Below are 11,209 nucleotides of genomic sequence, written 5' to 3' on the forward strand. Positions count from 1 at the left end.
GTTATTTTTAATTGAATCCAATTACATCAACAAGTTGCGGAGCCTTACTAGTCGAAGTGCATTCGAAGACTTATTTCTTTTTCAAAATCACATGCTAAATAATTGAACATAACGAAAATGGTCAAAATGAACTTGAGACTCAGTTTGAAGAATATATTATTTACATTCATTTTTTTCGATTGAAAGTTCTCACTCATTCAAAATCATCGTAGGTCAAAATCGGGCACTGGATTCAAAATTATTGTTCGGCACAGGCCTAAAGTTGAATTTTATACAAATTTCCCTCATCCTTTGATGAGCCATTTCGCTCGATGAGACATAATTTCTTTTTTAAGCGTGCTAAATTTGGTGTAATGTCAAATTTGATTTAAGTAAGCTTTGAAGAAAAGAGAGTATAAATGCACGAACAAGGAAAACTGTAACCTTACATCTGGAACCGTTCACGAGAAAAGGGTTCTTATGAACTAGAGACAAAATTTTGAGAAGAGCGATTTTTATTGAGTTGAGTAGTTGAAAAATAGGTATTTTAGATTAACAGGTTTTGAGCTTTATAATTGGATTACATTTTGCAATAAGGAACCACCACCTCTGGATCTTCCTTAAAGGCACCTCTCTGGGTAGGGAAACCAATGGCATATATATGTTGTTTCTAAAACGAGCTAGAAATAGTGGTTTCTTAATGCAAAATGTGCTCAAATTAGTCTTATGCCAATAAAGGGCCTGAAGATGGATTTTAGTACGGCTAATTGGACTGAGTTAAACAGAAAGGAACCAACCCACATTTTGGAAAAAATTGAGTTATGAGTGGTATTGAACTCAACCACTGCTCTACTATCTATCGCCAAAAATTCAAAGTTTTTGTTGGAGCGAATTTTGCAGAAATTGAACTTGAAGTTTATCTTTTACATTGAGTCTTATGCAGGAGCCAAACTTTAAACCTCTTTTTCTCGGTTCGATCCCAATGTGGCTTGGTTCCTTTCTGTTTAACTCCGTCCAATTCATACTATGAATATAAAAGATTAGAATTTTGAATTACTTCAACCCATAACTACGTTTTTTGAGCTTTAAACTTGAAAACGCGACAACCTCAATTTGGCTTAAAATTGAGCGTTTTTTGATGCACTAAACTGAGAAAAAAACTCCGGCCGTGGAAGCCGCAATTACGGGCTATATAGACATACCGTTCGTTCCGGGCTCAAAGGCCGAACATTTCGGCTGCTGGAGGCGTAGCTTCGATTGCTGCGGGTTCAGAGGCCGAAGCTACCGCTCCAGCAGCCGGAATTTTTTTTTTTTTTTTCAGTGTAAGTCTTGCACAACTCAATTTTGAGTTTTTATGGACTAATTTAATGTAACTTCTCTCGTGAATGGTCACATTTATGAGTTTAATTTGGAACTTTTGAGAGTGTTCACTATATTGGTTTTAATGAAAAAACACGCATTGTATGCTTAAATTCTCACTTTGTCTCCTGATGGCACACCAAGTTTCAGAAGTGTTTTGGAAAAGCGTCCCTTAAAACATTTTCTCTAATAATCTGCGACTAAGATAGAGGCAATATTAGCCAACTGAGGCTAGCATGACGACTTATTCCACCAGAAAAAAGTAGGAGACGATTTAATTTCAGCTAGACACGCTCCAGACTCATTTCTGAGTTTATGTTCCGATATTCAAAACAAGACATGTAAAACCCCTTCAATGCTTGTAGTTGCAATATGCTTGACTTCTAAGGACTGAACCTCTTGACTCACATGCACAACTCATTTCTGTGTCTATGCTCTCGAAGTAGAATCAGGACTCATAGAGCCCCTTCAATACAAGTAGATGCAATTTATGTTACTGATGCGGACTAAGCTCATCTACTTACGAGAAGGCGTTATACCACGCGGAGACATTTTTCCTCAATAAATACTCACTGACTGATTTTACCTTTTTTCAGACTTGAGCGCAGTTTCATTTACGAAGTCTGCTTGAAAAATGAGTTCACTGGCCGAATGCATATTTTTATGTTATTTATTTTAATTTAGTAGAATACCAAAAAGAGTAAAAATGAGGAAACACAGTTTAGGTAAAAAAAACTGTTCAAAATTGATCAGGGTCTGAATTTATGCATTATGTTCTGCATACATTTTTTCATCAGAAATTGGCGTAAAAATTAAGTCATGCGATGAGACTGTCATAACTCAGATTTCCAGTGCGGTATTGATATTTTTAATTATAACTTTTCCATGAAAATCTAATTCTCGACTAAAATGGAAGAAAATACCAACAATTGACAATTAACTTTACATGATCGGTGACTGAGTTCATGAACTCAGTAAAACGTGCACAAAGTTTATAATGGGAAATCTGCGCACGTAGAAATTGTATTGATCGTAAAACACGCAAAATTTTTTTTTTTTTTCAAAGAATACAAGAAGGTACTATACGTCCTTTCAGAATTGACGTTAACAATTCTCTTCGTCAGCCCTAGTGTAATGGAACAAGTTTAGGTGGAGGAAAAAAATCATCAATACTTCTTTCTCAGAGTTAACCTCCAAATTCAATCATTACAGAAATAAATCAAAGCGCCTTCAATTTTTCATGTTATGCAGCACGCACATCCTAAGAGCACGAATAGTTGCATTCAGGCGCCGGCATCAATTTTGCGTTCACGTTTACAGCTCACCGATTCGTTGATTGAGAAATAAGATCGACTGGAACTGTGCTGATAGTGCTTTCAACTTAATATAGTTTTCTATTTGGAATTGTCAAATGCATCGCATCAGACAAATATGGAAAATGTCGTATAAAATGTTATTCTGGTACACATTGTGTGTATAAAATAACTATCGATGGCTAATTTCATTTAATTAACTTTCTACAAGCGGGAATTTGAATGGACCAGGGCGGTGTTATTATAGAAAAAGTGGCGAACAATAAAATATGTCACCGGGAATTCTCCTCCTATATTCAACTATATTTATAGTGCCACCTTGGTAACACGTAGGGGCGTCGCGCACGCCTTTCGAAGGGCGTTTCTGACTAAACACTTGCAGATACGCCAAAATGCTTTAAATTTACCTCTCTATGAACCCCTACTCGTTAATTTAACATGATTGATATGCGACATTGCCCAAAAGTCAAAATTATACCTTGCGCCCTTTTCGGGCGTTGTGCACCGGGTAAATTTTTTTAAAATTTGTTTTCCTTCGGAAAGGTTACTTTTTATACCTCATAGCACAAATTTAGCTCAGGGCTAACTCGAAAATGCCAATTTTCAAAATTATGCTACACCCTGACGCCATGTCTTCACGGGACGTTTCATGGGATTTTTCCCAAGTTCGAATCGCAGGAATGAAACTTCTGCGTTTTTTTCCCGTTAAACAACACAGCACATTTTCTTCTTCTTTTTAATTCGTTCCTGGGACTCCACAGTGACTGTTAGTTGGCACTGGGATTAATATTGACAAACTCAATATTTTTCCCAACTTTGCAGGTATTCCCCTGAAACGTTCCGTGGAGGCAAGGCGTAACGTTGGCGCACCATTTTCGTATCGACATGGTACCACGTTTCCCTCAAAAATTTAGTCGAATTCAGCAGGGTCGAAAAGAGGTCGATATCAAGGTATGTGCTGATCGTCTGTGCTCGCCCGTCTGTATACTGACGTATCATTTTCACCTGGCGGGGTAAGTGACACCCGTTCGACGGTAAATTGTAAACAATCGGATTTTATAATGCACGGGAGACAGAAGCAGACCATGGTTCTACTGCGTCGGTCGTTTCGGGGTGACGTCATTGCTTAATTTTTGTGCGTCGGCGCCATGGTTTGAGGTCACGCTGGAGCGGACGAGCCGGAGGATCGCGCGTCGCTCGCGCGTGCCAAAATGCCATTTCCCGAGGTGTTGACGGCTCTCCACGATGGGATCGAGTCAATTATAGAGAGATCGGACATGAAATGGAGATGTTGCATGTGTGAGGAATTTGCGATTTGACTATTGATTCTTATGTTAAAGTTCGCGAGAAACACGATGGTGCCACTGGTTATCGATTCTTGGAGGGGCCAGCAGCCTGATTGTGAAAACTTTAACTGGCTATGTCGGCAAGGTAAGACAAGACATAGCCCTATCTGCACCGTGTAAAATATCGATTTACGATTCTTTTCGTGCCGACATTTTCAACGATCGGGCTGTAGGTGCTCTGACAAGAGTCGATTATTCAACATAGGTTTAAATGTAGGAAATCCGGTGTTGCCAAATGGAAATGTTGCGTGTGTGAGGAATTTGCGATTTGACTATTGATTCTTATGTAAAAGTTCGCGAGAACCACGATGGTGCCACTGGTTTTCTCTGAAATCAACTTCCAAGCTCAAAAAAAGCTCTCAGGTTGAGGCCAAAATGGAGGGGATATCCCACCTTACCCTGAGAGTCCACCTCTACATCAAAACAAACTCTCCATGCAAAGATAGGGAGCAAATACATTAGCAGGGTTGCTGTGTTTTCAGTTTTGGAGTCCCCAAATAAAGTGGCAGCTCTGTCAATGTATTTGCTCCCTATCTTTGCATGGAGAGTTTGTTTTGATGAAGAGGTGGACTCTCAGGATAGCGTGGGATATCCCCTCCATTTTGGCCTCAACTTGAGAGCTTTTTTTGAGCTTGAGAGTTGATTTTAGAGAAAACCAGTGGCACCATCGTGTTTCTCGCGAACTTTTACATAAGAATCAATAGTCAAATCGCAAATTCCTCACACATGCAACATCTCCATTAAACAGTGATTGGGCATGAAATTTGCAACTACAACTGCAAATTTTGATGTTTATCTCGTCACATTTTAAATTTCAATGAGTGCTTGTAAGTAGGAAGTGTTACGAGAATACCAATGGGACCAATTTTAGAATCTCAAAGTTTTGTATCAACGGAATTAAAAGCGTTTAAAGTTTCCAAATTTTTCCGACTTCTCCTATTGACCTGATCCACTTTCCGATGTGATCGCAAGCCGGAGGCCCAGCTTGGGCTGTTTGCGATGGTCCTCCTGTGCCCTGGTAAAAATTGGCAGTAGAATCTGTGTTCCAAAATACCATAGACCTACAGCCGGCTGTAAGATTTCCAATAGTTTCTATAGCCGGCAACACAATTTCTTATGGCCTTTTATAGCCGATGGCAACTAAGCAACAGCCTGGCGATAAAATGTATGCTAAACGTTACTAATTACGGATGCTAGGACTTAGTTAGTTTTTGGACTACCGCTCTCTTTTTGGGCCGTAGTATCTTGATTTATTTTGAAAGCTCCGTACTTTTGAAGGATGCCTGTCATTCTTAATATGTTGGAGCGACTTCAATTTCTTATGATTCTGTGCAATATCTCTGGTGTGAAATAGTTGCTTCAAGCGCCGTGGTGCGCTGCGGCGAAGCGCGGCGGGCGGGCAGCCAGCGCGGTACTCGCATTGGCGCCTACAAACCTAACAGGGATACTTCACGCGTTGCGCAATGCGTGAAGTATCCCTGTTAGGTTTGTAGGCGCTAGTCCGCCGCCGCTTTGTTTTGTGTTAGGCTCTAATATTTAATCTCGCGGAGTCAGCGTTTTTCAACTCATGACTTTGAAAAGTTTGCACATCCTGAATGGATTATTCTCATTTTAATTGATTAAAAAAAAAAAAGATGTAGTAAAGGAAAATATAATGTGCGTTTTGTAAATATTACGGTGATTCCGTACAAACTTAAGGATTTACAAAGCACACGAATTTCTACACAAATTTCCTATAGCCTTTTATAGCCGATGGCGGAAAAGCAACAGCCAGGCGATAAAGTGTAAAGCCCGGCGATAGGAACTTTAGTCCGGCTGCATAATTTTTTATCGCTTCGTATAGCCCGGCTGTATGATTTTTTCCACTTTCTGCAGCCAGCTATATGATTTTCTATCGCCCTCTTCAGTCGGCTACAAGAACTTCTATGGTATTTTGAAACGCAGCTCCTATTGCCAATTTTTACCAGGGTGTTGTAGGGACAGGAGAAAGAGAGCCAGAAGAGAATTACGGACCCCCCTACAGATAAATGGGGGCCCAAAAGAGGCTTTGAGAGGCTCTGCGAGATTTCTTATCTGGGCTGCGTTGAGCAGAATGGGACCAAGCTACATCAGCTTTTGCCTTTAACTGAGTAATTTAACCGGGAGGCCCCGGATCGATTCCCAGCTAGGCGACCCGAGTTTGATGGTTTCAAACAACGGTGGTCTCGCACTGAAAAAAAAATCTCTGTGTATTTACTAAGAAAAGAGTAAACTTACCAAGAATTCAGGGTTCTATTTTTTTCCCAGTTTTTTCTTGGTAAAATTACCATTTATGGAATTGGTAATTTTACCGAGAAATCTCGGTAAAATTATTGACTTTCTCGGTAATTTTACTGGACCCCGGTAAAAAGGCCAATATTCTTTATCGACTGTAGTAGAATTACCGAGATAAAATGGCAAAGTTACCGGGAATTGATTACCAATAAGAGTGGTATTCTTACCTGAAAAAAACAGTAAAAATACCGGTTTTTAGGTAAGTTTACCAGTCTGTCTTAGTAAAATTACCGATAATTGGTACCTGGCGACCTTTATCGTAGATTTTCTTGGAAATGGTGTAATTTATGGAAAAAAGTCACTCTACAAGAAGTGCTTAAAATTATATCATGAGTTGATTTAAGCAAAAAATGGGACATTATGGTTCGTTTTTCATACTTCGAATTCCGGATTTCGCTGGCTAGGTTGTGACGACCTATGTCACAGGGTAAACAAACCTCAAGATGCAAACACCTCCGTTTTTTTCTCTATGCTAAATGTCCGTATTTTTCCAATGTAGGTATTTTAACTGTGACGGACCTCCTCTCTTTAATGGGTAATACTAACATTAAACCTTGCAGACCAACTCCATTGATCGACAGATAGATGGAGTAGGATGGTTCACTCTTCGTAAGAAAAATTTCGATATGCACCGGTAAAAGGTAGAACAGATTCTTTGATGAACCCCAGTTTTGGGGAAATAAATCATACAATCATTCGATCTATGAAAAAAGTTCTCTGGTAAAGCCCAGTTCGTGATAACACGAAATACGTCTCTTGGAAAAACCGACTTATGGAGATGATACACCGGTTTCTTTTTCTCCTCATTTAGCGGTCGACGCAATTTTCTGAAAGTCCTAGGTTAAAGTTTAATGGGAAGACCCTCTCTTGAGAATTAATGCCACTATTCGACATGAGTTTAAGGGGCACATTTTATGTAATTCGTTGCCACTATGTCTGTGACCCTAAATTTTGTAACCATCTTGAAACAAGCTCCCCATTCATTAAATTGTATGTTTAATTTTTTACGAGATGAAGAGATACCAATTTCCGCAAGATCTCTACCACGGAAGATTCCGGTAGCGGGTAGGCGTCGCAGAGCGCCCTTGCGCGCAGTAAAATTGACTAATACTTACTAATACACGTTTAAATTTTTTTTGAGGGGGGGGGGCTAAAAAATTAAATCAAGCGCTATGATAGAGAAATTGAATTGTTTAAAGAGGAAAGAAAGGGGAAAAGAGGGGGAGATGAAGGATAAGGATAGTGTGCAGTAAAAACGACTATAATACACACTCATAAATGTTTAATAGTTTTTTTTTTTGGGGGGGGGGGGGGGTGGAGGGCTGAGAAATTGAATCAAGCGCTAGAATAGAGAAATTGAATTTTTTTGAAGAGGAAAGAAAGGGATGATGAGGGGGAGATGAGGGATAAGGAGAGGGGAGGTTGAGGGAGAGAGAGGGAAAAGTTATCGATCACCGTTGAAAATGATTGATCGGCGTAATGAGTATCGGTCAGTCTATCCAAACGCCATGCCATGTCGATTAGGTAATTCAGTACAGCACGAGACTAGTTTTCTCAAGGTCGCGTAAAAGTGAGTCCCCTTAATGAATGAAACTCTACGCGCAATCTCCGCGAGAGAGAAACCGAACGTCTTATCACTTTCCCGAAAGCGAATCTCGACGAGGAAGGAAGAAAACGCATGCGAAAAAATTCGCAACCGTTTCATTCAACGAACATTCGGACGAATTCATGCTAGAAAGAACTATGTGCATAGGGTATGCGTGAGACATAGTTCCTTTCGGCATAAATATGTTCATTCAGTTTCCGTGCGTAGCAAAATAAACACTCCCATCCGTGCGCCCATCGTAAACAATCCGGCACTTGGCGCACAGTGGATCGAGTCAACAGGAGAAGTCGGACATGAAATTTTCGACGATAATTTCAAATCTTGATGCTTATTTCGTCACATTTTAAGTTTTATGGGGTGATTCTTAAAGAAAATTTCGAGAGGAAACCAATGGGACCACTTTTAAAACCTCAAAGTTTTGTAAGAACGGAGTTATGAGCTCTAGAGTCCCTTTATACTGAGAGTCAAGACAATGCGAATCCATTTCTGATTGGTCAACCGGATTTTAGGCCTTCACAGTGTCACAAACGGGAATAAAGATTGCATTTTCACCAATTGCAAAGATTATAATCTGGAATGGACCGAGGAATTTCGGGTTCGACAAGGAACAAACGGAATGAAAGAAGGAACGGAGAAAGGAATTTAAGAATGAGCCGATCAAAGATTACGAAAAAAGTTCAATTTGTGTAATCTTTATTCCCGTTTGTGACTCCATGAGAGGTGTTGTCTTGACTCTCAGTATAAAGCGTCCAGCCCACATACAAACTAGAGGCTTCAAAGAGACTCATCGATTGCCCCGACTTAAACCGCTGGCCAATTAGAGGGCCAGGAAAGGCATCGATGAGTCTCTTTGAAGCCTCTAGTTTGTATGTGGGCTGGACGCTTTAAGGGACTCTAATGAGCTCTTAAAGTCTCCAAATTCTGTCCGACCTCTCCCAACGACTCGTTCCATTGTGCGGCGACCGTTCGGTATGCTCCGCGACGCCCCGACCAGAGTGTAAAACTATAATTACGATATGACGCATTGTTCAGGTTATTATTGATTCCCTCCGCGTAAAAGTAATCAATGAGAGGGGGAGAGATGCGAACTTACTATCGACGACCGCGGGTCAACCTGTAGATGTGTCCGTGACGGGACGCAGAGAGTTGATGTTGAGATTTTCGCACCTACTCAACGGCTCAACGAGATGTGTTCTTGGTGGCAACGGGCCTCCACGGTGGTTGCCCGTTGAGTATAGTGACTGTTGAACAATGTGTTGAAAAATTTGTCCATCAAATAAGCCGGAGTTGTGAAACTTAAAATGGAGCCATGCATAATATACGCGCCGCTAAAAAATCGTCGCTCCTCTAACGTAAGGGCGTATCTGTATTTTCACGTGAGCCCTGAAAGGCATAGGGTTATATGAAGGACAGGGCTCACGTAGAAATTGAGATACGCCCTTACGTCAGAGGAGCGACGAAATGTCCCCTGTTCTTCGCCTCCATTCTTGTAACGCACACACGAGCAGGTGTCTCTGGAAAAAACTCTTGCTCCTGGAACCGTAATTATTAAGAGTTTGATGATCGCTCTTGAACTCTATGTCGTCACCTTCCAGCCGAAGTATCACAAGGGCCATGCGACGTTTCAAAATTTCCACCGCCATTTTATTTTGATACAGAGAAATTGTTCAACGAGGCGGTCCGAAAATTTCACTGAATTTTATCGACAGCATAAAGAAAATTTCAGTAAAGTTTTCGGACCGCTTCGTCGAACAACTCCTTTGTAAAATAAAGAGAAATGGCGGCGGAAATGTTGAAACGTCGAATGGCGCTTGTGATACTTAGCCCGGAAGGTAACGATGTATTTTCATCCATGTGCCTCCTGTAGCTGCTATAGTGGTTAAACGCATTAGTTCAGCACATTTAAAGTTGAGGTGTGTGATGTGTTCGTGAGGGATAATTATCATTTCTGCATCCCCCGTCAAGTAATCCGCCATTCCGGGTTGATTCAGAAAAAAATGTTCGGTCTCGGATTTTCGTTCCCAGCAGAGATTCTGAAAGTTTAATGGCGAACGCATTAGCTCAGCACCTTTAGAGTTAAACTGTGTTTCCTAATAGATATCAGAAAGTCATTTCTAACTGTCCGTATCAAATAACTCACCTTTTGAGGGTTATTTAACATCAAAAATCCTCTGTTCAATCCTTATTTTACCCCATTTTTCTTTCTTCCTTTTTTTGTGCGGATAGGGGGGGGGGGGGCGTGCGCTCCCCTGGATCCGCCTATTGTGCTTAATGTTAATGCTTAGAAAGGTAGGTCAAATGGCATCACCCTGGTAAAAATTGGCAGTAGAATCTGTGTTCCAAAATACCATAGACCTACAGCCGGCTGTAAGATTTCCAATAGATTCTACAGCCGGCAACACAATTTCTTATAGCCTTTTATAGCCGATGGCGATTCAGCAACAGCCTGGCGATAAAGTGTATGCTAAACGTTACTAATTACGGATGCTAGGACTTAGTTAGTTTTTGGACTACCGCTCTCTTTTTGGGCCGTAGTATCTTGATTTATTTTGCGAGGAAAGCTCCGTACTTTTGAAGGATGCCTGCCATTCCTAATATGTTGCCTTCAATTTCGTAAGATACTGTGCAATACCTCTGGTGTGAAATAGTTGCTTCAAGCGCCGTGGTGCGCTGCGGCGGGGCGCGGCGGGCGGGCAGCCAGCGCGGTACTCGCATTGGCGCCTACAAACCTAACCGGGATACTTCACGCGTTGCGCAATGCGTGAAGTATCCCTGTTGGGTTTGTAGGCGCCAGTGCGCCGCCGCTCCGCTTTGTGTTAGGCTCTAATATTTAATCTCGTGGAGTCAGCGTTTTTCAACTCATGACTTTGAAATGTTTTCACACTCTGTATGGATTATTCTCATTTTAATTGATGAAAAAAAAAAAGATGTAGTAAAGGAAAATATAATGTGCGTTTTGTAAATATTAAGGTGATTCCGTACAAACTTAAGGATTTACAAAACACACGAATTTCTACACAATTTCTTATAGCCTTTTATAGCCGATGGCGAAAAGGCAACAGCCAGGCGATAAAGTGTAAAGCCCGGCGATAGGAACTATAGCTCGGCTGTATAATTTTTTATCGCTTCGTGTAGCCTGGCCGTATGATTTTTTCCACTTTCTACAGCCAGCTATATGATTTTCTATCGCCTTCTTTAGTCGGCTATAAGAATTCCTATGGTATTTTGAAACGCAGCTCCTACTGCCAATTTTTACCAGGGCACGTGAAGTTTTGGTAAGTATCAGCTCTGCT

This window comes from Bemisia tabaci, chromosome 8 (genome assembly GCF_918797505.1).
Source record: "Bemisia tabaci chromosome 8, PGI_BMITA_v3".
Taxonomy (NCBI): Eukaryota; Metazoa; Arthropoda; class Insecta; order Hemiptera; family Aleyrodidae; genus Bemisia; species Bemisia tabaci.